General features: G+C 34.8%; 1 protein-coding gene and 1 long non-coding RNA gene across 2 annotated transcripts in view; both read right to left on the bottom strand.

Annotated features, from left to right (window-relative positions):
* Window positions 1–27728, bottom strand: part of LOC126879056 (uncharacterized) — a 148371-nt gene that overhangs the window by 31978 nt on the left and 88665 nt on the right. The window lies entirely within an intron of this gene.
* LOC126879058 (uncharacterized) lies at window positions 5701–7939 on the bottom strand. Its single transcript, XR_007695954.1, has 2 exons — window positions 7609–7939; window positions 5701–7478 (listed from the first exon to the last, which is right to left on the bottom strand). It is a non-coding gene; the product is annotated as an uncharacterized LOC126879058 (long non-coding RNA).

The following is a 27728-nucleotide window of genomic DNA, read 5'->3' as shown; positions in this document are numbered from 1 at the left end:
AGTCAGTAATAAATTTCTCTGCAGTATCACTCCCTTGCTTATGATTTAGGAATTTGGCCCTTTCATAGATAATATTTCTACGGGGTATAAAATAATCTTCAAATTGTTTTAATGTCTCATCATATGTAGTTGGAACTGGTGAAAATGATGAGAATATTTCTTCAGCTCTTACCCCCATATTATAAATTAACACATCAATTTGTTTTCCATCAGATGCTTTATCAAGGTCACACCCTCGTCTAAATCGTTGAAAACGGTTTTTCCATTGTGCCCAATCACTTGGATGGAAATTAAATGATTCGGGAGGTGATAAAGTGAGGTTTATCGACGGTGATTCTTGAACTGGAGCGTTATCAAGCATTTTTTTCCCAATTGATGCTTAACTGTGCTGTTTTCGTACTTTGTATTGTTGTACTAACCAACCTCTAAATTTTCCGAGTTTTCTCATCCGTATTTTTACAAATCAGCTGCCACCATGTTTTATTCGTTCTCTGGATTAACTCTTTATAGAAGTTAAGACTAATTTTAATAGTTTTATTTTAATTAAAATACAAATGTATTGTTACAAACTTATCCGTCAATCAAAACCTAATAACATCTTATCAAAGTCAATAGTCAAAATGAACTCTTCTTCTTTTTTATAATCTTGTTTAAGGTAGGTAATACAACAAAACAAAATTAACAACAAAATAAAACAATTCAATAACGGGTATGTCTACCTCTTGCAACAACGACTGCTCGCAATCTGTTTGGCATCGAATAAAGATGTGTTATCCTTGCTGGGGAATAGCCCGATATTCCTCTACCAGTGCCATAACTGTACCAAATTTTTTGGAGGTTTAGGAGAAGGCGAATAGCTATTTTTAATTCATCCCATAAATGCTCAATAGGATTGAGATCTGGGCTGCATGCGGGCCATTCTAATCTTATCAATCTAAGCTCTATTTAAGATATTTATTTTATTTATGAGTCAATCAGTGGTTTTAATTACAAAAAATTGTACAGCTCCTACAAGAAAAGAGATTCTCGGATAATTCAAAAAGCAGAATCTTAAAAATATCTCCAGGATAATACAAATGGAGTATGTAACAAAATCAGCTTTCCAATTTTTCCATAGAATTTTTTAAAATTGGGAGAAAATACAACGCTTTATTCACCCCCATATAATGCCATCTAAGCAAAAGTTTTTTATTGCCGAAATAATAATAAACGACACCAAAATGTGTACTTGTAAACTGATGCAAGAATAATAAAGTTATAAATTGTCAAACTTGATCAAAAATTTTGGGTGGCGGAATTTTGTGCTGGTGAGTGTAAAATGTAAAGAATAGAACATAAAATTTCAACACAGTATCGGGCTACGTCAAAAAGTAAAAACGTATATAAAAAACAAAATTGGAACAACACAGAGGACAATGCAATGGTCCATGTTGGGATTAACCCTAAGAGACCGAATAACCAACACAGAATTGTGCCGTAGATGCAGCTTGCGTAACCGATGCAATCAAAAGAATATCGACCTTAAAATGGAACTAGGCAGGGCACGTCGCGAGAACTAAGGACGGCAGATGGATGAAACGTATTCTCGAGTGGAAATCCAGACAGGGCGCCTTTTGAAGTAGAGGACCACCACCAACAAGATGGACAGATGACCTGAAGCGGATATGCCAAAATTGGATGCAAGCGGCTCAAGACAGGGATTTGTGGGGTGAACTATGGGAGGCCAACGTTCAGCAGTAGACAAGCATGGGCAATGATGATGATCGGGCTACGTCGCTTCCATCTTTGTTGGCGAGCCACTAATCTTCGAGGGTACACCAATGAGAACAGTTTCTGCATGTAAGAAGATGTTCCACATTCTGTACTTCTCTTACATTTTGCCATGTTTGATTTTACTGAAGCGACCCCCGTTTTTATCCTATTCATAGTTTTCCACGTTTAAGTTATCCACTTCATAGTCTAGAGATTGCGGTCCATTTGGAGGTTCATCCTAGACTGTTCCAAGGAAGCTTTTCGTGGATTTTAGGTGCTTTTGTGATGTTCAAACTTGTTTAATTTTCTCTATAATATCGTATATTATACTCTGCAACGTCTAGGCGTGTTGTTGAGGGTTCTGCAAATCCCGCTGCTTTATATACATAGATTTGAGAGTGGCGTCGGTTTAATGCACCCCTTTACTATCTTGCATGTCTCATTTAGCGCAGTATCAACTTGTTTGGTGTGAACAGACCTACCCCAAACGGGACACATATATTCAGCAGTTGAAAAACACAATGCCTGTGCCGTTGTTCTTAAGACGTCAGGTAATGCACCCCATTTACTTCCTATTAGCTTTCTGAGTCTACAGGTTTTATTTCTAAGATACAGAGATATGGCTTGCGATATTTACACCTGCTTTATGGACTATCAAAAAGCATTTGATACAGTTTAACGCCGAAAAATGATGGATGTTCTAACAAAATCCCAAATGGATGTAAGTAAGTGAATGCTTTGGACTTCAAGTAAATATATCAAAAACTAAATTTACGATCATCAGCAAAAATAAAATTAGAGACGCCCAACTACTTATCAATAGTACAGCAGTGGACCGAGTAAAACAGTATAACTATCTTGGAACAATAGTAAACGAACAATGGGATCACTCACAAGAAATAAAATGTAGAATAGAGAAGGCTAGCAGTGCATTCAATAACATGGCCAAACTCTTTAAAAGCCACAACCTTAATCTGGAGATAAAAATAAGGCTCCTACGATGTTATATCTTTTCAATATTGTATTACGGAGTTGAATCCTGGACACTCACTGAAGCAATGGAGAAAAAACTTGAAGCCTTCGAGATGTGGCTATACAGACGAATCCTAAGGATATCATGGACGGACAAGATAACCAACGAGACCGTATTACGAAGAGTGGGCAAAGAAAGAGAGGTGATGTATACCATTAAAAGGAGAAAGTTAGAATATCTCGGACACTACTGAGAAACGGCACTAAATACAGATTACTGAAGGTAATTCTTCAAGGTAAAGTATTTGGAAAGCGAGGAATTGGGAGAAGAAGAATATCATGGTTAAAGAACCCGAGGAAATGGTTCTCCACAACAACAACTAATCTATTTAAAGCATCAGTTAATAAAATAATTATAGCCAGAATGATCGCCAATATTCGAAACGAATAGCCACTAAAAGAAGAAGAAGCTTTCTGAGTAGGTATGCTGTTCCTAGTTGTTATTGTTACTTTCCCTCTCGTTTTTATGCAATGTTATCTGTAGGTTAGGGACCGATCCATAGTTACTCCAAGATATTATATAGGTTCGTCTGTGTACCATTCCACGCAATTTGGAGTTTTCACTTGGCTTCCATTGCGCGAAGGTGAAGTTTTGGAAGAATATTGCAGGTAGTACGCTGTCATTGTTTTTGAGGCAGTTAAAAAGTCGAGTTTTTCCTCCACTTCTTTAAAACAACTTCCTTGAATACATATTGTGAGATCGTCAGCAAAGAGGAAGTGCTTGATTTTAGTTGGCGTGGGTTGAACGTTTGTATATAACTTGAAAATCATTGGTGCTAAAACATTTCCCAATGGAAGGCCGTTTTTTTAACGGTCAATTTACTTACTTTGGCCTCTAGCATGACGAAAAAAGTCTGTTTTGCAGTAAGGGATATCCGACCTTACCTAGATGATGGTCATTGAGAGTATCGTACAATTTGTGGAGCAATGTTTTGTGCCCTACTGTGTCGTAGACTGCTGTTATATATCTACGGAAGCAGACCTGTTATAAGTTTTCCTTCGAAGCCCTCTTCAATGTGTTCTGCTAGTGCGAGGACTTGACCGGTGCAAGATTTGCCGGATCTGAATCCTCGTTGTGGAATTAGGTGCTTGTCGACATTCTTTTTTTTTTCTGGCGAAGATGAATCTCTCATATAGTTTGAAAAAGTGACACAATAGCGAAGTACGTCTATAGGTACTGGGATTTTCTGGGTTCTTTCCTGGTTTTAACAACCCTAATAGCACAAGGACGTCCATTGGACGTCCTTCACGGACTTTAGGGACGTCCTTTGGACGTCCGTTTTCGTCCGAGGAACGTCCTTTATACGTCCTATTTTGGTCCAAATGTCGCGCTACCGAACGTCCATTGGACGTCCATCTAAGGTCCGAGGGGACGTATATTGGAACTTAATCGGACGTAAATTGGACCTTAATCGGACGTCCTAGGGGACGTAAATTGGACCTTAATCGGACGTAAATTGGACCTTAATCGGACGTAAATTGGACCTTAATCGGACATAAATTGGACCTTAATCGGACGTCCTAGGGGACGTAAATTGGACCTTAATCGGACGTAAATTGGACCTTAATCGGACGTAAATTGGACCTTAATCGGACGTAAATTGGACCTTAATCGGACGTAAATGGGACCTTAAGCGGACGTAAATTGTACCTTAATCGGACGTAAATTGGACCTTAATCGGACGTCCTAGGGGACGTGAATTGGACCTTAACAGGACGTCCAATTTTGGTCCAAAGGCCAAGTTGCCAAACGTCCAATGGAGGTCCACCTAACGTCGGAGGGGACGTTCGGTGGACGTCATTTGGGCATTCATAGGATGTCCCAGTTTGGTCCAATGTCTTGCTGCTGAACATCCATCTAACGTCCTGGAAGGTCATTCGGTGGACGTCTAGCGACGATATTTAGACCTGTGGAGAATGTATTGTGGGAAATAAAAAATATATTTTTTAAGGAACTTATATTTCATCTTATATCAAATTACAATTATTGGATATTACATTATTTACATTAAATTACAATACACTTCTCCAAGAAATTAACGCACCACCTTAAATATGGGGTATATTTGATGTCTCGTATTTCCTAAACCTGTTGTCCCATCTAAGTGATGTTTTTATAATATTATAGCCTAGGCTATAGGTTACCTCCTTAAGCTTGTCATGCACAGGGAGCTATGCTGTAATATATGTATATTATATCATATCGCTCTCTATAGTAATGTGATATAATATATATTACAGTATAGCTCCCTGTGCATGACAAGCATAAGGAGGTAACATATTCTAGGGCCTAGGCTAGAATATTATAAAAAAATCACTTAGATGCAACAACAGGTTTAGGAAATTCGAGACATCAAAAATGCCCAATTTTTAAGGTGGTGCGTAATGGGCTGTATTTACAGGGTGTAACAAAAATACAGGTCATAAATTAAATCACATATTCTGGGACCAAAAATAGTTCAAATGAACCTAACTTACCTTGTACAAATATGCACATAAAAAAAAGTTACAGCCCTTTGAAATTACAAAATGAAAATCGATTTTTTCGATTATATCGAAAACTATTAGCGATTTTTTATTGAAAATGGACATGTGACATGTGGCATTATTATGGCAGGAATATCTTAAAGAAAAATTATGGTGAAATTTGTGCACCCCATAAAAATTTTATGGGGGTTTTGATCCCTTAAATCCTCCCAAACTTTTGTGTATGTTCCAATTCAATTTTATTATTGTGGTACCATTAGTTAAATTCAATATTTTTGTTTCTTAGTATTTTTCAGATAAGGCAGTTTTTATCGAGTTGCGACTTCTTTTTTAATATGTCCACGTAAAAATTTTATGGGGGTTTTGTTCCTTTAAACCCCCCAAATGTTTGTGTATGTTCCAATTAAACTATTACTGAGCTACCATTAGTTAAACAGAGTGTTTTCAAAACTTTTTTGCCTCTTTGTATTTTTTCGATAAGGCACGTTTTATCGAGTCTGGCTTCTTTTTTAATATGGTTCAAAATATACCTAAAAATGTAAAGCATAAATAAGTTTGCATATTATTACCAAGTCTCCATAATCGTACTTAACCATATACAAATATGTGGTGGATTTGACAAATATTCAAAATATTTCGATAAAAATTGACTTTTTGAAAAAGCAATAAGAGGCAAAAAAGTTTTTAAAACATTGTTTAAATGGTAGGTACTACAATAATAATTAAATTGAAACGTGCACAAAAGCACATTGTTTTCGATACATTGGAAAAAATCACTTTTCATTTTGTAACTTCAAATGAGTGATAAAGGCACAGAGACTTAGATCACGAGGTCACATTGAAAGGATGCCAAAAACGAGGACTCCGAAAAGGGTACTAAACTACACTATAGCTTCAAGATAGAGAAGAGGAAGACCGGAAAATAGATGGAAGCAAGAGGTCGAAAAAGATTTGGAAAGAATGGTGTTACAGGGTCAGAAAAGAAAAATGAATAAGAGGAAGGAATGGAGAAAAATCACATATCAAGCCAGAGAAGATCTCAGTACATAAAGAAACGTGAAAATGAAGAAAAAAACAAACTTTTCAAGCCATGGGCCTCTAAGGCCCTTGGTGCTATTAATATATAACTTCAAAGGGCTGTAACTTTTCTTTTGTGCACATTTGTACTAAGGTAAGTTAGGTCCAATCAAACTATTTTTGGTCCCAGGATATGTGATTAAATTTATGACCTGTATTTTTGTTACACCCTGTATATATATATATAAAGGTTATATTTGGTTCTTGGGACATCAAAGTATATTTTTTAGACATTCCCTGGATATAGTCACTGATGTGACATACCTCCGATTTGTTTTTTCATGAGTTTTTTTAAGAGAGACTAAAAACTTTTTTTATGGTCACCTCCTGTTTTCATATATTTTTTGACATGTTTTGTAGTAAATCTATCTATTTACTACAAGACATGTCAAAATTTACATGTGAAAGCAGGAGATGATCCTAAAAATGGTTTTTCGTCTCCTACAAAATTCATGAAAAATCAGATAGGAGAATTTGTACATTGCAATTCTCTGATGTTTGGGAAAAAGGGCTTAAGTCAGAAATGCACATCGATAATGTTTTGATGATTTCTGGACCAGAAAAATCGGCTCTTTTTATTGGTACATACAGTTTACGTCTACAACAGTTTTTTGCTGGTCCAGAAATCATCAAAACATTAGCAATGTGCAATTCTGACTTACACCCTTTTTGTCAAACATAAAAAAAAGCAATCTGGTCATAACTGACCAATGAGCAATTTTAATTTAACCTAAATTACTACTGTTTCTTAAAATGAAGAGCTTACCCGATAGCGTCTCTTATCTAATCTAACAAGATCGTGCACTATTCTAACATACACAGCCACATCACGCACTATGCTCTGCTTTTCACTATCACCTATCACTCAAACTAGTTCAAAAGGCTTTGTCCTCTTCAATCTTCTAGTTTGCCCAGTAGTATCGAGGAGCTGGATTTCCTGTTGTTTGTCGGGATTCCTGCTATCTTCTTGATGATTATATCCAGGTTCCATTCCTAGGTCTTAATATTTGTTTATAAAGTAATAACTTATTATGCATGGACAATGTTGAGTTTCTTCCAATTAGCCAATACACTTTTTATATCTTTATTTTGGTTATATCTGGTTTTTTGTAGACCACTTTCAGCTGATTCTAAAAAAAAATTAAAATGAACGGTAATTTTTCTATTCTTTACAATTAAAAATCAAAATATTTACAGGTAATACATGCATAAATGATTCGTTTCATAAAGAAAATTGAAAACGGATTTTATAATACTTACATAATTGTTTAAGAGATCCAGCCATAGCCAAAACTAGCATACTAAACAGTACAGTTGAGTACAGCAAAAAAAAGCCACTAATTTCCATTTTTCACCCCCTTATCGATGCATTTTTTTCTAATCAAAATTTTTACTAAATTTTTAGGTTATCTTATGATGAAAATGAAATAAGATGACTTGATGACCAATGACCACGCGACGCTACATAGATACTCGCGCGGCAAATTTGAAAATGAACGCAAATTGAATAGTAAATGGCCTCTCTTTAGAGTATGGAAAATTTTACCCCTCCAGGAGGACATTGTACTCTTTTCATAGAATATCTTGTGGTAACTTTCCAGCCATAATTTAATCAGATGTTCACGGAATAGAACTTTGATAGTAGAATTCCTGGAATGTTTTGTTGTTAGGGGAAACTTTTATTTTATTTATTCTTGAATATTTCCTGTTGTTAAACATTGTAACCAATAATTTACAAATAAGATTTTCATTACATTACATGAAATCAAAACATGTTTTGGATATTAAACTATATAGTTTATAATTGTAATAATTTAATATACAATTTTGAATTAAGATTTAATCTTTTCGATTTAAACTACAGTAAAACTTGTGTTACCGGCCCCCTGCCAACACCGGCCACCTGTACTAACGGCCAGTTTAAAAATTCCCCACACTAATTACAGTAAAACCTGTCAGTAACGGCCGCTAAAAATGAAAAAGCTATTGGATGATATAGAAAGGTGACCAGTATTGCCAGTTTTTGTAGTCTAGATATAATTGGTTTGGGGAATTTTTAAACTGGCCGTTAGTACAGGTGGCCAGTAACACAGAATGTACTGTATATCTAGGCTACAAAAACTGGCAATAACGACCACTTTTCTATATCGGCCAATAGTTCTTTCATTTTAGTGGCCGTTAGTGACAGGTTTGACTGTATTTCATTAACGTAAAGTTAACGCAAGTTAATATTTTATTGAATTATTTTGCTATTTGATCCCGTAATTGGTATAATGTGTCCAATATAAGCGTTTATAAAACGTCCGTATTTCGTCCAGTATGGACGTCCAAAGGACGTTCAACGTCGGACGTCCAAAGGACGTCCATTTTTATTCCTTCCGAAGGACGTCCAACATGGGACGTCCGTTTATAGTCCATGGACGTTAGGACCAAAAATGGACCTATTTTGGACGTCCAAAGGACGTCGTGTGCTATTAGGGAAACTAAAGCAAAACCTGTGTTTCCGGCCACTTGCCAACATAGGCCACCTGTACTAACGGCAGGAGCGTCATTTGAAATTTTGATAGGGGGGGCAAGCATTATACAATACATTTATATGCAAACATAATACAAAATTGATCTATTTTTTGTAAATTTCAGTAATTTTCAGGGTTAGGGGGGGGGCAAATGCCCCCCTGCCCCCTATCAAATGACGTCCCTGACTAACGGCCAGTTTAAAAATTCCCCAAACCATTTACAGTAACGGCCACTAAAAATGAAAAAACTATTGGCCGATATAGAAAGGTGGCCGGTATTGCCAGTTTTTGTAGTCTAGATATGGTTTGGGGAATTTTTAAACTGGCCGTTAGTACATGTGACCAATTTTGGCAGGTGTCCGTTACTGACAGGTTTTACTGTATTTCATTAACGTAAATAAGTTAATATTTTATTGAATTATTTTGCTATTTGATCCCGTAATTGGTATAATGTGTCCAATAGAAGCGTTCATAAATTGTCCGTATTTCGTCCAGTATATATACGTCCATATTTATTCCATCCGAAGGACGTCCAACGTCGGACGTCCAAAGGACGTCCATTTTTATTCCGTCCGAAGAATGTCCAACGTCGGACGTCCAAAGGACGTCCATATTTATTCCTTCCGAAGGACGTCCAACGTCGGACGTCCATATTTATTCCTTCCGAAGGACGTCCAACGTCGGACGTCCATTTTTATTCCGTCCGAAGGACGTCCAACGTCGGACGTCCAAAGGACGTCCATATTTATTCCTTCCGAAGGACGTCCAACGTCGGACGTCCAAAGGACGTCCATTTTTATTCCGTCCGAAGGACGTCCAACGTCGGACGTCCAAAGGACGTCCATATTTATTCCTTCCGAAGGACGTCCAACATGGGACGTCCAAAGGATGTCCATTTATAGTCCATGGACGTTAGGACCAAAAATGGACCTATTTTGGACGTCCATTGGACGTCGTGTGCTATTAGGGAAGGTTATTACTTTAGAATTTTTATTCTCTCCATGATTATCTCCTTTTTTGGTACAATATGCAATACTATTAATGAGTGGTTCACAATTGAAGAGTGGATATATATAACGGGCCAAGTGACAAAAAAATCAATATTTCTGTTTTTTCCATTATAATGGTCTATGCAACAATACAGTTAAGTATAGTGTTCCATTTCCTGATAAAAACTCATTTTTCTCGATTGTGTATTTATGTCACTTGGCCCGTTAACAGTATGTCCCTGTAAGTTGTATCCATATGGAAAACTTTCTTGTTATTAATTTTACGAAAAAAAAGTTATTCTTCGTAAAAAGCTCTGCAAGGTCCAAAACCTAAGATTTAACCATAAAATGTCAAATTTTTTGAATATTATACGAGGTATGTCAAAAAGTTTGAATTTCACTCAAGAGTAAAGTAGCTTTATTTTTCACAATATTGAAAATTGCTATTGTGAAAAGTTGTTTGGAATTAAAATCTATATTCGAATATGCAATTACATCCTTCTAATTGAAAGAAAAAAATTTGAAAAATTATGGGTAACTAACATCATTTTCAGTTATTTCAATTCTGATAACTGTCTTATTATTAATTTTACGAAAAAAAGTGATTCTTAATAAAAAGTTCTGGATGGTCTAAAACCTAAAATACAACCATCTTATATCAAATTGTATCAATTTTATACGAGGTATGTCAAAAAAGATAAATTTAGATCAAAAGTAAAGTACCTTTATAGTTCAGAATATTTCAATTAGAAGGATGTAATTACATACTGAAACATAGTTTTTAATTCTAAATATCTTTTCATTATAACAATTTTCGATATTGTGAAAAATAAACGTATTTTACTCTTGAGCGAAATTCATATTTTTTTATATACCTCGTATAAAATTAATAAATTTTGACATAAGATGGTTGTATTTTAGGTTTTAGACCATGCAGAACTTTTTATTAAGAATCACTTTTTTCGTAAAATTAATAATAAAAGAGTTATCTGAACTGAAATAACTGAAAATAATGATAGTTATCCATTTTTCAAAAAAATATCAATTAGAAGGGTGTAATTGCATACTAGAATATAGTTTTTAATTCCAAACAACTTTTCATAATAGCAATTTTCAATATCGTGAAAAATAAAGCTACTTTACTCTTGAATGAAATTCAAACTTTTTGACATACCTCGTATAACATTCAAAAAATTTGATATTTGATGGTTAAATCTTAGGTTTTGGACCATGCAGAGCTTTTTATGAAGAATAACTTTTTTTGTAAAATTATTAATAAAAAAGTTTTCTATATGGATACAACTTACAGGGATAACTGTACATGTACATCTATCTCAACTCTTCAATTGTACTATCTATATTTCTTTTGTATGATCCTCATACGAGCGCCACTGACAAATTTATTTTGTTTATGTTTGAAAGTATTATATTATAGCTGATTGTTTAGTTATTTGTTACGGTGCAGCGTAAAATATTTATCGATAACAGTTTTAAGTACCACTACTATACAATGAGCTATAAAACTTTGTATTTACTACCTACAACAATGCTACAACGAAAACATTTTTACTAGTTTATTTACCGAAAATTGTTTAGAAAAAAAAAATTATAGTCCGTTCTTTAACGGTAAAATATTGCAAAACCTCTAAATTTTAAACAACCGCTTGGATTGACATGAAATTTGGCATACACATAGCTAACAAGTCAAAGAAAAAAAGTGATATTGTGAGGATATGTGCTTATGCCCCGGGGGTGCTTTTCACCCCCTCTTGGGGGTGAAAAAGTATTCGTCCAAAGTAAGTCCGTAAATTGATAAACTGACTAATTTTAAGTAAGTTTTGTTCTATAGAGTTTTTTCACTAAGTCAATACTTTTCGAGTTATTTGCCAGTGAATATGTTCATTTTCTCGACAAAATAACCACACTTTTAGACGGTTTTTTGCAAATAACTCAAATAGTACGTATTTTGTCGAAAAAACATTAGTAGCAAAAATATAGCCTGTAAAAAATTTAAAAAAATGATGTATATATCACGTTTCTATACCTAGTAGAAGCAGAGTTATAGCTAATTAAAAATAGGTTCATATTCGTCAAATTTCAAATGGAATACTTTAACGTGAGATAACTAAAAATTAAGCACATTTCGGGGAAAACTTATTATAACTTATTTAAAGTGTTTAAAAAACGCTTCATTTCTGTTTTTTAAAAAAAATTTCTAGCATCAAAAGTAAACAAGTTACGCTCAAAATAAAGTTACTCCCTTTTTTTTTGGTAAAAAAATCGGGAAAATCACCCCCTAATTAGTATCTCAAATGAACTTAATCGTTACGACTTTACAAGTTTCTTGACCCGTGTATATATTGTTTATATGATCTGTAAGTTTCATCGGTTCAAAGTCCTTATTTTTGAAAGGGCTGTAGTTAAAAGGGGTTGAACGAGTAACTCATCACGAATGTATGCAAATTTAGAAACACCAAATCTCAATCAATTTTTGTCTAACAGAAAAACAAAAATATAATGGTATTCAGAAAAGCAAATTGCAAGTATGCCAAATTTCATGTCAATCCAAGCAGTTGTTTAAAATTTAGAGCAAAAACCGTGAAAGAATGGACTATTATAGGTATTGTAAATTGTAATATTGTGCCTACTCTACTGGTCTTCTAATTGATGGAAGAAATTAAATTATTCAGTTTTCCAGGTTTAAGAAACGTCTTCAACTTCAACGTTTCTCATCGTTTGTTAGTTATCCTAACGTCTTACAAAAAACAGCTAATAAGAAGTAGGCATTAGAAGAATTTTATTCAGATTTTTTAGAAAAGTGACGAATATGGAATATATTAAGATAAACCAGAGTTCAATAGTTTAAGATGTGAAAGATGAATAAGTAGGTACTAACAGTAGGGCTTTGCAGAAGGCACTCAAGAAGAATTCCACAATTGGTTCAATCATGTAGAGCGAAAATTTGCAAAAAACAATTACGACAAAAAACTACTATTGGCTCCGTGCGTCTCCCCTCTACTTACAGTCACGTGACACGCTGTCAGATTTTGTCAGGACGTTTTAACAATAGGTGCATTCCATAGAGTTATATATTAGCATAGAAAGAGTGTCATTCAGAGCAAAGTGACGACACCATCTTTTTTATTTGGATTAGTGCTGTTTCACTCTTACGCATAGTAAAGCTGCTACAGTTGTCCTCCTCTTCCGTGCCTATATTCACACTGAATGTCATCATAGATTTTCGATACAATGTGTTAGAAAGAGATGCAGCAATCCAGTCCATGAGATCTTGTCGTCAGGAAGCGCGGAAGGTAGGCTCCCTCTATGTTAATATATACCTCTATGGTGCGTTCGCGGGTACAGTTGACAAATTGTCGCCGACAATTTCTAACCTCACTTAATATAAATAATACCGTTAATAGATAAATATACAAGGCATATTTACTTTTAATTAATATTAATAACTAATTATTAAATTATACTAGGTAAATATACCTTGTATATTTATCTATTAACGATATTATTTATATGATTTTAAAGTGCGCATGCGTTTTGCTACTAATTTGTCGCCGACTAGTCGCCGACAGGCACCCGCGAACGCACTTATTGATTCTTATGGGATTATTTTGTTAAACTTGAATATTTTATTCTGTAGTGATAATAACCGAATACAATTGTTAGAATTCATTAGTTATTAATTTATATTGTAATTTACAGTGCAACAAAAATATTTTCTTTTTCGTTAATAAAGATTTATTGACATAAACTGCGATAGTGAGGTTATGTATACAAAATCAAACTGATAATCAATATTGAAAATAGAAGAATTTTACACTAGCGGGACACGGCATTTTTTTAAATGTCTCATTTAAACATACACAAAGCGTCCTGATAAAATTTCAAATAACCGCCACCATGAGCAGGTCGGTCGATTTTGCTTTGACACTTTGTTAACGCTCAGAGCGAATAAACGTCGTCAGTAATTGAGCCGCTCGGAGGAAAAGTGGTATAATTCACAAACGTTTGTTGGTGAAATGGTATTTATTCTTCTAATTACAAAAGAACAACGACATTCAGTTATTGCAATTCGGCATCTCATATAAATTTCAACAAATTCTTGTCAAGAATCCGTCACAACTGGCAAGTAAATATTACTGAGATTATTTTAGTTCCTTAACATGCAAAACCTTTCAATTGCGAAAGTTATAGTCCTGGATCCCGCGTACCAAAAAAAAGTTGATTAATAGCAAGCTGAAAATTTGTTAGTAGCTTAACGGTGTCTAGTCGGACAAACTTTGATGTACGGGAACACTGGAACAGGGGAAGTTTTCATTGTGGCACAGGTTAAAAATTTGGAACGTCAGACTACTAAAACGTCCCATATGTATTTTGTCGGACAGAACTTCCAATTGATTTGTTACCATTCCATTAAACTCTCCTCCAAAAATCAGACTGGTATTTATCACCAACTGGGCATTTTAATAAGTCCGTACGTAGAACATGTCAAATGACAGGAATTATGACAGGTGATAAATAGCAGTCTGAGTAGGGATTACGAACCATAGATATAATAACAAGTAGATTAGGCTAGGTCCGAAAAATAGCGTAACGCGGAGCAGTTCAAGTCGGTGGTCTATATATCTCTCTCTACCGGCGCTTAGCTTTCTCTCTAGCATATGATGGCCGCCGCCTCTGTGTTTATGTCGTTCCATTACTCCCACCTCTTACGCTCACACTCGCACGACAGACAAAGATAGCTAGACCACCGTACTTGATATTGGCGTTACACCCCGATGCATTGAGTGGCATATAACTAGCCTGGTATATTGTTAACATGTCTCTGTTACGAACACTCGATACGAATCGTATCGTTTTACCGTAGCGCATTACGGTAAAACATGGCGGATACCATTCGTATGTGTTTTTATATCAATGATTCGTATCGAGTATTCGTAATCCCTATGCAGACTGCTATTTATCACCTGTCATAATTCCTGTCATTTGACATGTTATCTACGTTCGGACTTATTAAAATGCCCAGTTGGTGATAAATACCAGTCTGATTTTTGGATGAGAGTTTAATGAAAGGGTAACAAATCAATTGGAAGTTCTGTCCGACAAAATACATGATACATGGGACGTTTTCGCAGTCTGACGTTCCAAATTTTTAACCTGTTCCACAACTAAAACGTCCCCTGTTCGAGTGTTCCCATATATCAAAGTTTGTCCGACGAGACACCGTTCAGCTATTAACAAATTTTCAGCTTGCTATTAATTAACTTTTTTTTGGTACGCTGGATCCACGCCTATTAAATTATATGCACATGCAGTTATACCACTTTTCCTCTGAGCGTCTCAATAATTGGGTCCACAAACCATACATACTCATAGACGTTTCACGTAAATTGTCAAGGTCAAGACAGCAAATTAGTTACCATTCCAATCCAGAGATGTCGCCGTCAGTCAATTTTCTTGTCATATTTAACAACTGACAGTTGACAATTAAATTAATTTGTTATTTACTTTTTATTTTACAGTTTGTGGCTTAATTATTTTATTATAGTGGTGTTACGTTTTTAATTAGATTTAATCACAATTTTAATAAGTGTATTAACCTCCTCTCCATTTTTATGATTAGAATTTTTAGTTTACATTGATCATCCGGTGTTGTGTTTCTCACATTAAAAAAAACAATATAATAGATCCTGAAACAGTTTATTCCAGTAGACAAGTGTGTCATCAACATTTCGGACCTATATATTTTTGGAAGTTTGTAAAAGATTATAAGGTAATATTTATCTAAACAATCATCCTATGTACAAGATTCTTTCAAAAATTTTCATTCAACTCGATACACATCAGTGCTTTCACGTGACACAGCAGTAGTGTTTAGCATTTTGAAAACAAATTGGAATATTTGAAGTTTTCAGTAAAATATGGAATAAAACATTGAATTGTCTTTCTGTTGTTTTAATTTCCTGTGAAATTTCATCAAAAATCCCGAAAAAATTTATAATTTGAAATTCTCACGTAACTAAAATTTGTCAATTTAGTTCCCATTCCAATCAAGAGATGGCGTTAATTCGATCCGAAAGATTAACATGGTCGTGAAACGTCTATAAGTATGTATGGTTTGTGATTGGGTCTCTTTGAGAGACATTTTGGTAATCCTGCCAAACATACCCCTACCATACATGGACTCTTAATACCTACAGGGACATGCGTTGGGATAGTCCGTAAAAAAACTATCCTTAGAAAACACTCGAAAACGTTAGATTAAGAAAAAGAACTTGAAAAACAGTGTATATTTCAAGAATCTGACGAGTTAAGCGGGGCGTAAGGAAATGGCTGAGTTACAAAGTTTCACAAAAAAAAAAGGAATATTTCGCATAATGAACCTAAGATCGAAACACTGAAAAATACGTGGTCACTATCGAATGATATCAAACGCGACCCCATAGAGGGGGGTGGGGGTAACTTCAAACTCACAGGGAGCTATACTATAATTGATAGGTTCCTTGACGGTAAAATATTGCAAAACCTATAGATTTTAAAGAACCGCTTATATTGACATGAAATTTGGCATACACATGTCAAAGAAAAAAAAAGTGATATTGTGACGATGTATGCTTTTACCATGGGGTGAGTTTCGCCCCTTATCGGGGGTGAAAAGCTATACGTTCAAAATAAGTCCGGAAATGGATAAACTGACTAAAAGCAACTTTTGTTAATACTTTTCGAGTTAATACTAAGCAAGGTACTAACACTAACACCTGGGTAAGTTCAGGATACGTTCGGGGCATACTGCGCGAATAAATATATAATATATAGGTTTGTTCCAACACGACGAAAACCGTCATGAAACGATCACGAAACTGTGCGCAGATAGCAAAACAATACGTTTCATGGGTTATTTTGTTTACTGCGCAGTTTCGTGATCGTTTCATGACGGTTTTTCGTTGTGTTGAAACAAACCTTATATTATAGTTTAGGTCTCCGTGCGTGATAAGCTTAAAACGATTAAGGACTAACAGAATAATTTATGTTATCGTGCTGGTAATCGCTTTGCAGCAAAACCAAAAACCCCAAAAAACAAGAAGAAGAACATTTATGTTTGCCACCTAGCCGCCATATTGATTTAGTTTTGACAGCATGTTGGAATCAAACAGTGATATGGGAGAGAGGGGATACGACATAAGGGATGATTTTGTATTTAGTAAATGGGACCACTTGATTTGACACTTTGTGCTACATCCAATATGGCGACGGGCAGGTTTTTATACGTTATATATGGAATATGTTATTAATTAGTTATTAAAATTATTAATTATTTATATATTTATATAATATAATATAATTTTATAGTTATATATTTTATATAGAGCAAAATATACTACCAAAGAGTTGTTCCGCCATATTGGATGGAGCGTTTTTGCGAGTGAAAGCGAGCCCATCTACTTCACCGTATGCCGCATCCCCTCCCTCCCACATCACTGGAATCAAAGATCTTACACATAGATTTGGCCAACTCGGAAAAATAGCGTAACGCGGAGCAGTTCGGGTCGGTGGTCTATCTATCTCTCTCTACCGGCGCTTAACTTTCTCTCTCTAGCATATGATGGCTGCCGCCTCTGTGTAACTGTCGTTCCATTACTTCCACCTCTTGGTAGATACGCTCACACTCGCACGACAGACAAAGATAGCTAGACCACCGTACTTGATATCGGCGTTACACTCCGATGCATTGAGTGGCATATCCCTAGCCAGATCTATTCTATAGGGCTTTTCATCGATTGTCATTTGTTTCGAGCTTCTGTCATATGTTGTATATTCTGTGTATAATATTAATATACACGGATTATACGACATATGACAGAAGCTCGAAACAAATGACTGTGAATGAAAAGCCCTATATACATATCTCTGGTTGAAATGCATTATTTCGATCTTAGACAAGGAAAGAGAGAGGACGAGTAATCCTATGACCAAAAGTGAAGCCAAACCGACACCGACACCAGAGATTTTGATCATCGACGTATCTTTGGGGTATTGTTATGCATTGAGTATTTAAAATAAAAACATGAAATGTATTTAAAATGAAGAATTTGTGTACGGTAAATGTTTTATTAAGTTGCTCATATTACGTACATATGTTTCAATACATACATATGTTTTTATTACGAATTTTAGATGATGATTTACTTTATTTTTTATGAAATTTTAACCTTCAACGAACACCCACCACTGGCAACCCATTGTTATTTTTGACGTGACCGCCATGTTTTTGGTGACAAACAAACCAAAAACTGGATACGCATTACCAGTGTGCGTCTTGGAAGAGTGTTGCCATCGTATACGCTAAAAGCTGATTGGCTCCGCCATCTTTTGCTCAGATTTCCGGATTAATTTGGAAGGGGTAAACAGATGATCAGTTGTTTATTTTTCGTTTACTCTGGTTTAACGAGTTAACCTCACTTAACTAGATAGATCGAGAAATATTAAATTACTATTACTATTATTCCGGTTGAAAAATGCCTTCCTCTAAGGTAAAAGGTTGCGAAGTCGATTGGGGAAAAATAATGTGAAAATGAATTCTTTCCCAAAAGAATCTGAACGACGGAAAGTGTGGATTAAAAATATAGGGTTAAAACAAGATCCAAACAAATATGCTGTCGTTTGTGAAGTAAGTTCTTCAAGTAAAATTAATTGAGTGTTTGCATTTGATGCATTCTCTTTATAATATTTATATCATTAAAAAATATTGTATTCAAGTTTTGAATGTTTAGGAACACTACTTGTGACATGTGGAAAAAAGTTAGACAAGATGGCAGCAGAAAATTAAAATGCAATGCTGTACCAACAATATTTAGAGAAGAAAGCGAAAGTATTTAATTATTTATATTGATTTTTTTGTTTATTCACCAATTTAACACCTATAGATATTTGTATAACAAGAGAGCGAAGTGCACCTTTTCCTCCCAAGAATAAAGTTTACTAGTTTACTACAGTAATCATTCAAGGGAGGAAAAGGCACTTCTCCCATGTTATACATTTTTCCACCTCCCTCAAATAAGTCATTTTTTCATTTTTAAAATATTTATATAACTGTTGATTGAATACATGAATCATAATTGAATACAGGAATTTGTGTATTCAATAACAATAGAACTAACAAAATTTATTAGAGAACTAAAATTAACAAGTAGGTACAGTATAACTATCAAATTATTAATGAAAAATTTTTAAATCAAAATAACAATTTACTGTTTTTACCATTTTGCAACATCTATAAATAAAATTTAAAATGTATGGATACTTACCTAATAGAAAATAGAGTAATAGTATAGGGTGTCAATAAGTTATTTCCTAGGGATTTTTTATTTTACTCCCTAGGGATTAAAAGTACTTTGTTTCCCTAGGGAGAAAAAAATATGACTATGCTCCCTACAATGAGGCCAGGAAATGTATACTTTGGATAGAGGTAGGTGGGAAAATCTGTTTTATTCTGTTATTGTGATTTGTTTCTTACAGACAATCGGTTTGTTCTAGCACGAGTTTCAAACGATCTGAAACCATTAGCAAATAGTGGACCAGCGCGAGTAGAGGAGATAGCACTTGTAACTGTATTATGTTCTCTCACTGACCAACTGTTTGCTGACTAGTTCGACTGTTTGCTAGAACAAACCTATTATTCAAACAAAATGTCCTCTACGTCAGACTGATCAGAATTTTAAAAATGTGTCATATCAATCAAATCAAAAAATTTCAAAAATTGTTCCTGTAACCATTTTTAGTGGAAATAATAACAGTACTTATATTGGATCAGAGAGCCACCCAATTCATTGTTAAAGTATGATAAACTAAAAGTTAAACAATTAGGCATGCACTTCATATTATATTTAATGAAATATAACCCACTGGTACTCGTACAAACTTGACGGCAAGCAAATTCAACAAATTTTTCCTCATTTATTAGTTTTTCACTACCGTTAAGTTTGGAAACAAGCGCTGTTGCCAAATAAAAACATATACAGTCAGAAAAATGAAAAAATACCCGTGAACGATCACATCAATCACATATTTTGTATTTGCTGTTTTTTTTTTTTTCATAAATAATAAATGAGAGGGATATATTATTAATAATCTGAATAATATGTGATTGATGTGATCGTTCATGGGTATTCTTTCATTTTTTCGACGGTATGTATTTACCACAGCAACTACAGGTGACACTGTTTCTCTTTGTCTTGAGTGTGAAACAAAGATAACTACAGTGGGAAAAATAAAGAATACCCATGAACGATCACATCGATCACTTATTTTGTGTTTCCTATCTTTTTCTATAACAAACGTTTATTATTTATAGAAAAAGACAACAAACATAAATTAAGCAATTGATGTGATCGTTCATGGGTATTCTTTCATTTTTCCAACTGTATCTGTAATATACGCTGAGCTTGTAAGTAGAGGGGATAATTAAAAAATCGCGAGAGCCAGTAGTGACAAGTCTGTAAACCTTTACTGGAAATTTGACATAAATGTCAAAGTGAATAATTTAAAATTGAAATTAAAAACATTAATTAGAAAAAATATTAGTTGGTCAAAGCTGTGGTATATATTTTTATCTTAAGTATACTTACGGTTTAAATACTGAATTAAGTTTTTTTAATATTTTGTAATATCTAATTATAATTAGATATAAATCATCTAAGCGCCATCTACATTTCATTAAGAGAACGTTAAAACAGTTAGCAGCCTTACACCTAAAGGTAGAAAGGCTTAGGACTAAGTAAGTAAGTAAGTAAAACAGTTAGCAAAATTTTTAAAAAATCGATTACAATTTAATTACTTTTTTGCGTTGTAAATATTAAGCGATAAAATTTAATAATAAATTTAAAAATTACTGGTAAAAGTTGAATTAGTAATCCGCTAGGAGCGACACCAGCGAAGCTCAGAGCGTATAAGTGGGTGCATTTGGACGACCATAGCGGCTGACTGTCAGCAGAAATCGGCTGAGTGGTTGTATCCAGCTGTGATAGGGAAAGCTTAGTAAATCTCTCAGCGGCTGACTTCCAGCGGTGACGTCTGACAGCTACTGCTGGCTCAGCTGTCCAGCCGCTGTGGTCATCCGAACGCACCCAGTGTCAGTCATGTTTTCCTATAGTATAGAAGGCTTAGATAGAAGGTTATGTAAGATTTTTGTTTGTTTATTTTTTCTTCTTCTTTTGTGGCCTTTGGAAGCTGTGCCCATTTAGCCAGCAACATTTCTTAAAATTAATGCCTAACTAAACCTACCATACAAGAAAACCATTACGAACCTAAACGACCAATCAAGGATATGGAAGGGAAAGTAAAGTTATTTAAAAAATAAACTGTTGTTAAAATATAAACTAAATAAATAAAATATAAATTGAAAACAATAATTTGACATTATAAATGTAACTTCCAATATTATGACATACGTCAGTTACCATGACATCATATATTATACTCGTCACTAATTCTTGCCAATGAAATGCTTGCTGTAATAGGAATGGCATATCAAAAAAATCTGACTATTCTCTACATATTTTTTCAAATTTAGAATATGGCAACAAGGGGAAAGTTATGTGCATTCCTCATTGTTTGACTTTTCCTATATCTTTAGTATCAGGTCATCGTACAATACAAATACTTCCTACAATGATTGGAAGTAATGCAGAACAAGAATTGAATTTGGAATCGCCGAGAAAAAGGATTGGTGTACAAAATAGGAAAGTATATAAAGGACAACAAACATCTTCCATAAGCGATCAAAATTGTATAACTGAAATTCAGGAAATAGATTCTGCTCCACCTTTATGTATAAAAAATATTTTGACATTTTTTTTTTATTTAATACACAATTTAATTTACCATCTGATCATGAAGCTATAAGTAAATGGTGTGAATGTTGAACACATGAGGGAGAAGCTGCCATGTGGCAACTCTCCTGTATAATATATTTTATATTAGTTCACATAACTAGTTAATTTATTAAGTCTGTTGGCCATGGTTTCTTCAGTCACCTTTCAAATCCAGGAGGGGTATTTAGCAGTCTTGATTCGTTACTTGGATGATCCGTTGTCCATCAAGGAAGTTTCTTGTGATTATTCTAATTTCTTCCTCTACCAGGGATGTGGCAGAGTCATCTTGTATAGGGTTTTGTTCAAGTGTAAACACTTTTTTGCGCCAGTCCAGAGCTGTCTGCCAGCGCTGTCTTGAATAGAAAGGTGGTTTATTTTTCATGCCACTGGCATTCCAGTGAGACTGGCACCAGTTTCTGGATACATGTAAACGTTACTTTATTTTATGTAAATATTATTTTCATTCTAGAATCAAAGGGAGACTCTTTTAACAGGTAAATGACGCTATCATTCTTTTTGTTCTAGAAAAACTGTAAATAGTATTTAAGGCAACGATTGTGAATGAGTGAGAAGTCTAATAAAGTGACGACAAGATACTGTATTAGAGCGTACGATTTGGAGGTATTTTTGATTAGATAAATTTTGTAAAGTACAATATAAATTAGATTTGATAATGTGTAGTATTTCCTAATAAGTTAAATACTATTAAGTGTTTATTGTTCTTGTAAGTTAGTGTGGTAAATAAATAATATGAAGTAAGTCTGTGTATTTAAATTAATATAAGTGTTCTTATTTTTTTTTATGGCATAGACTTGGGTGTCATTTAGCCAGTCACAACTTTTTTTGTATTCTGTTCATACATAAGGAAGGCAATGAGGTCCTTAGAGTTCCATAGCAAACTCTTCTACGGCTCTCTACTCAGAAAAGCTCTTATTTTATAATAAGTGTTCTTATTTAAAAATAAATAAAGTCAATTCAAAATAAATATTAATGCCTAAAAATCAAATTAGTAAAGTCGCTCACATGTCACTAGCAAAGAAACTTGTCAGCTTTTTGTTTCCGGTTAATTTGGACAGGTTAAGAATTTAAAGTGGTAACAGTACATGTTAAATCAATCATTTTAAATTGTTTACAGTTTTACTTACAGTAGGAGATGTAACATACTTTTGTTTACCAGTATGCAAAAATTAAAAAATCTTTCATAGATATTGATTCACCACTCAAGAACTAACAAATTGTGAAGAGCACAAATATGCCTGTACTTCGTTATCTGTCCAGGGCCGATATCAATTGATTGTCACAATATTGTATAGGTATAGAATAATTCATTTTATTACAATTAACAGTTTTTAGGTTTCCATACTTCTAAAGGAAAATGGACCCTTATAGGCTCGCTATATACTTATACTATGGCCAAAAAGCGGTAGTGAGAATAGAAGACATAACATCAGAAGAAATAGAAATGAAAAAAAAGGTGTTCGACAAGGGTGTATACTTTCACCAATATTATTTAATATATAGGTACTCGGAAGACACATTAAGTAAGACAATGGATGAAATAAACATAGGCATTAGAATTAATGGCATGATCATAAATAACCTGAGATACGTTGATGATACAGTTCTTTTAGCCGAATCACATGAAAACCTACAGATACTGCTTACTTAATAAAGTGACCGCAGTAAGTGGAGAATATGGACTATTGCTTAACATAAGCTTTATTCCAGCAATGTTCCATTAATTTTATCTGTCTCTTCCACATTAACCAAGAAGAGGTGTTGAAATTTCTGATACATTTCCACTGGATACATTACCAGCTATTTGTGATGAATAATGAGTAATACAGACTTAAAAATTCATACAGACCTAGCAGTCATTACTTAGCTTTTGATTAAAATTGACAAATCTAAACGCACAAGTGGTCTATTACTTTTCTGTCCAAAAAACGTTTATATGTTTTTTGTCATTTTGAATTAAACACCTATAAGTTCGTTTATGCTTTACGTTTCTAGCTTGATTCTATTTTTGAAGTTATTAGGTGCGATTGGGAAAAATGTTGTGAGTTTTTTATAAAACTAACAGTATGCACTATTGTGCACACAGACAATATAAAGTTAGTTGCTAAATCTTTTAAGTTACGTATCGGTGGAAATAAAGTGTGAACAAAATATATTGGTGTTTTTAGTAAATATATGTTTTATAATTTTTTAATTTGTGCTATTCTTTTAATGAAATTTTTTGGAAAGTAGTAAGTATTAAAATTTAATTTAATATTTAAATAAATTACAAATAAACTGTTTGTTTTGAATCTATTTATTTCCTTGAAATAGTTGAAATCATATATACAGTAGACGCTCTCTTAACCGACCATGACGGGAGCTGCCCATAGGTCGGATAATCAAAAAGTTGGTTAAACCGAAAATCTGTAAAACCACCCTCAGAAAGACATTACATATGTAACTCTATTAAAAATATATATATTTTATGATCTATAAACAAAAAAGTAGTATGTACATATAGTCCGTCCGCTATAACTTTTCCCATGGGTCACGATTCATTTTCAAACAAATTAAGTCAAAATATAAAGTGAAACGAATGTCGATGTGTATATACATATTTAATTAACAATATCACTCACAAGACAAATTATGAAACTTGTATGACCTCTAATCTAAAAATAGTATCATCCAAAAAGGTGTAGGGTCGGTCGGTTAAGAGGGCGTCTACTCTAAGTATAACTTACATACATAAAAGTACACACACTATTTTTTAATCCATGTTTAAACACTGGTTATGTCACTAGTATTAAAAGAGGCACCTAAACACATTTTGCAAATTATCACAAAAACTAATCTTGTAAGTAACAGACCAGTTTAGCCCCAGCATCCTCATCTGATCTTCCCCCTTTTCTAGCAACAGTTTATGCCTGGGAGAATCCACCTGCAGAATAACTGATAAATGCTTATACTTTTCATTAACAATAACCATACTAACTCCTTCCACGCTATGTATTCTGCTTTACTATTTTGACCAGCTTCTTATCTTATTCCCAGTATCTTCCACACAACCGAACCTAAATGACTTAAACTCATACTCTCACCTTTTCTATAGAATTATCACAATACCGTTTTAGCTTTTTAAGAAGCAATTGATATTTTTACACAGTGTGAAACCAATTATTGCAAGCTCCACTGCAGCCCATCCATAATGAGACCAGAATTTTGTTTACAATGATTTGGTTCAGATTCATTTAGTTTCTGTTATGAATTAACGTCTTTTTTCTCCGAATCAATATTGCACTATCTATAGGCACTTCAGACTTTCTCAAAACAAGCAGTTCTAATAAAAGAACATAACATTAATTTAATCAAAATATAATTTTGCATTTTCTATTTTTTGCAGTTTCTATATAACCTCAATCTTCTTTTTACAAACTGACAGTTATGTAAAATTTATATTTTTGTGTGCGACTAGGGCAACCAGTGACCACTGAGGGCAGCCATATTTTGCTCTGGTTTCCGGGCTTGGCCACACTCTCCCTGGACGCACTCTGCGCATTACATGGCCCGGATTACGTACACTTCGCGTCAAAAAAAACTGGTACAACTCTTATAACCGAAAATCGTGTTTTTCAAGTTGTGTAAGTTGATCTTGTCACAAGTGTCATTCTAATTTCTAGGGCAACGTTGCCAGTTCAACGAAAATATTATATCAAACTAGGTAAAAACGGGGATGTGCGACAGACCGCATTTTTTAATATACTAAAAACTAAAACAATTGTAATTTTCCGTCACCTCAATTAAGTATTCATACATTGGTTCGTGTTTTATTATAATTTATGAAAATATTTCAATTCAAAAATAATGATAGATGATAAATCTTGACAGGACTTTAAATTATTATGTTTAATGTCAAATCGAGACGTGTGATTGGTTTCTCGTAAATTGTATTACAAAACTGCATTAAGTTGTGTAGAATAAATAAAACACACTGGAAAAATTAAAAATTTAATTTGAAATTAATACAAAATGAATAACTTTTACAGTGAACAAGTGTGGAATTTAAATATATGTAATACAATTCGAAATATACATTTTAAACGTTATTTTTTTGTATTTAGATTTAGTGCAATTCCGTTGTCTGTGATGGCAACAACGAAGTGATTCAGGAACAATAATTGTCAGTCTGTAACGATGTGATGCCTCGGCGGGCGATGAGCTGCTGTTACCGGAGGGGACTGATGGAGTGTCCGTGTTTGCGCATTCCTTCTTCACGGCACCGCTGGGGGAAACCGAAGGAGAGGGCATCGAGAGCATATTTAAGGCGAGCTAGGAGAATGAGAAAATCAGTCATGGTTCGTGTATTGAACTTACTATGGCTCAACAGCTGATGCCTCGCGTATTGAACGAGCTTCAGCTGGCCTGGCAAAGATGCGCCGTTTGTGAGGCGGAACTATGCCTAGGTAGACGCCACCGTAGTGACGTGGAGTCTTGCCACAATCGTTATCGCAGTAGGCGGTAGTAGCGAGGAACGAGTGACTGCATTGAAGTGAAATGCCGTCTCCAGGCTACGTTGTTTTAACGTAGCGAGATTATTATTGTATATTATATTGTTTATCGTATTATTTCAAAGTCGCTACTATGATCGGATGGCTATAATAAAGTTTAATATTGTTTTTCCTTTGCAGAAGATGGAATTATATTTTATTTTATTTGTTTTAAACTGTATATAATTACCTTTAATATATTTGCTTTATTTTTAAATTGTGTTTTACTGAGTCTGTCGTCCTTAAAAGAACTACCCGTTACAAAATGGCGCCCGAGCAAAATAAAAGCTACGCAGTTTGTAACTACCCGTTACAAATTGGCACCCGAGCAATAATTAGAACCATACAAAGACACAGACTCAGTACCAGGTCCACGTCGTGGATAAATAAATAGAACCCGTTCAAAGATGATTAAGCTTCTTTGTTTTCAGATTCTTAAGGAACCGAAACCGAGAAGGAACCGAAAATAAACGTCGCCGATGCAACGAGCAGGAAGAGTTGCGACCGTTCGCTGTAGAAAAACCTTGGCATACTGTCCCAATGGAGTTGAGGGGATCACGCCCAAGATCTACAGAAGGAAGCACCTTCTAGCCAGTCATCCGAGACCAATTTACGAATCACCGAAAAATACGACATTGTTGATGGAACCGTCAAAGATGAAACCAGCAAGAAAAATGTGACCATCTGCTGTAGAAAAACCTTGATAAGCTGTCCCAATGGATTTGAGGGGACCACGAGCAAGATCTACAGAAGGAAACATCCTCTTGACAATCATCCCAGACCAGTTTGTGAAAGAAAATCGACAGAAAGTACATGCCTTAAGGGTAAACCGTCGCAGATGCAGCCAGCAGGAAGAATGTGACCATTTGCTGTAGAAAAGCCTTGGTACACTGTCCCAATGGATATGAGGGGACCACGACCAAGATCTACAGAGGGAAGCATCTTCTTGACAGCCATCCAGGACCAGTTTACGAAGTAAGGAAGAACCGACCAAGACCACACCGATGATGAGCCCAAGCCGTGTTGCACACACGGCACAAAAAAAAATGTATGCTACATTTTTTTTTGTTTTCCAAAGAGAAGGGGGTGTAACGATGTGATGCCTCGGCGGGCGATGAGCTGCTGTTACCGGAGGGGACTGATGGAGTGTCCGTGTTTGCGCATTCCTTCTTCACGGCACCGCTGGGGGAAACCGAAGGAGAGGGCATCGAGAGCATATTTAAGGCGAGCTAGGAGAATGAGAAAATCAGTCATGGTTCGTGTATTGAACTTACTATGGCTCAACAGCTGATGCCTCGCGTATTGAACGAGCTTCAGCTGGCCTGGCAAAGATGCGCCGTTTGTGAGGCGGAACTATGCCTAGGTAGACGCCACCGTAGTGACGTGGAGTCTTGCCACAATCGTTATCGCAGTAGGCGGTAGTAGCGAGGAACGAGTGACTGC

This window comes from Diabrotica virgifera, chromosome 1, assembly GCF_917563875.1.
Source record: "Diabrotica virgifera virgifera chromosome 1, PGI_DIABVI_V3a".
Taxonomy (NCBI): Eukaryota; Metazoa; Arthropoda; class Insecta; order Coleoptera; family Chrysomelidae; genus Diabrotica; species Diabrotica virgifera.
This window is presented reverse-complemented; position numbering and strand designations above follow the sequence as displayed.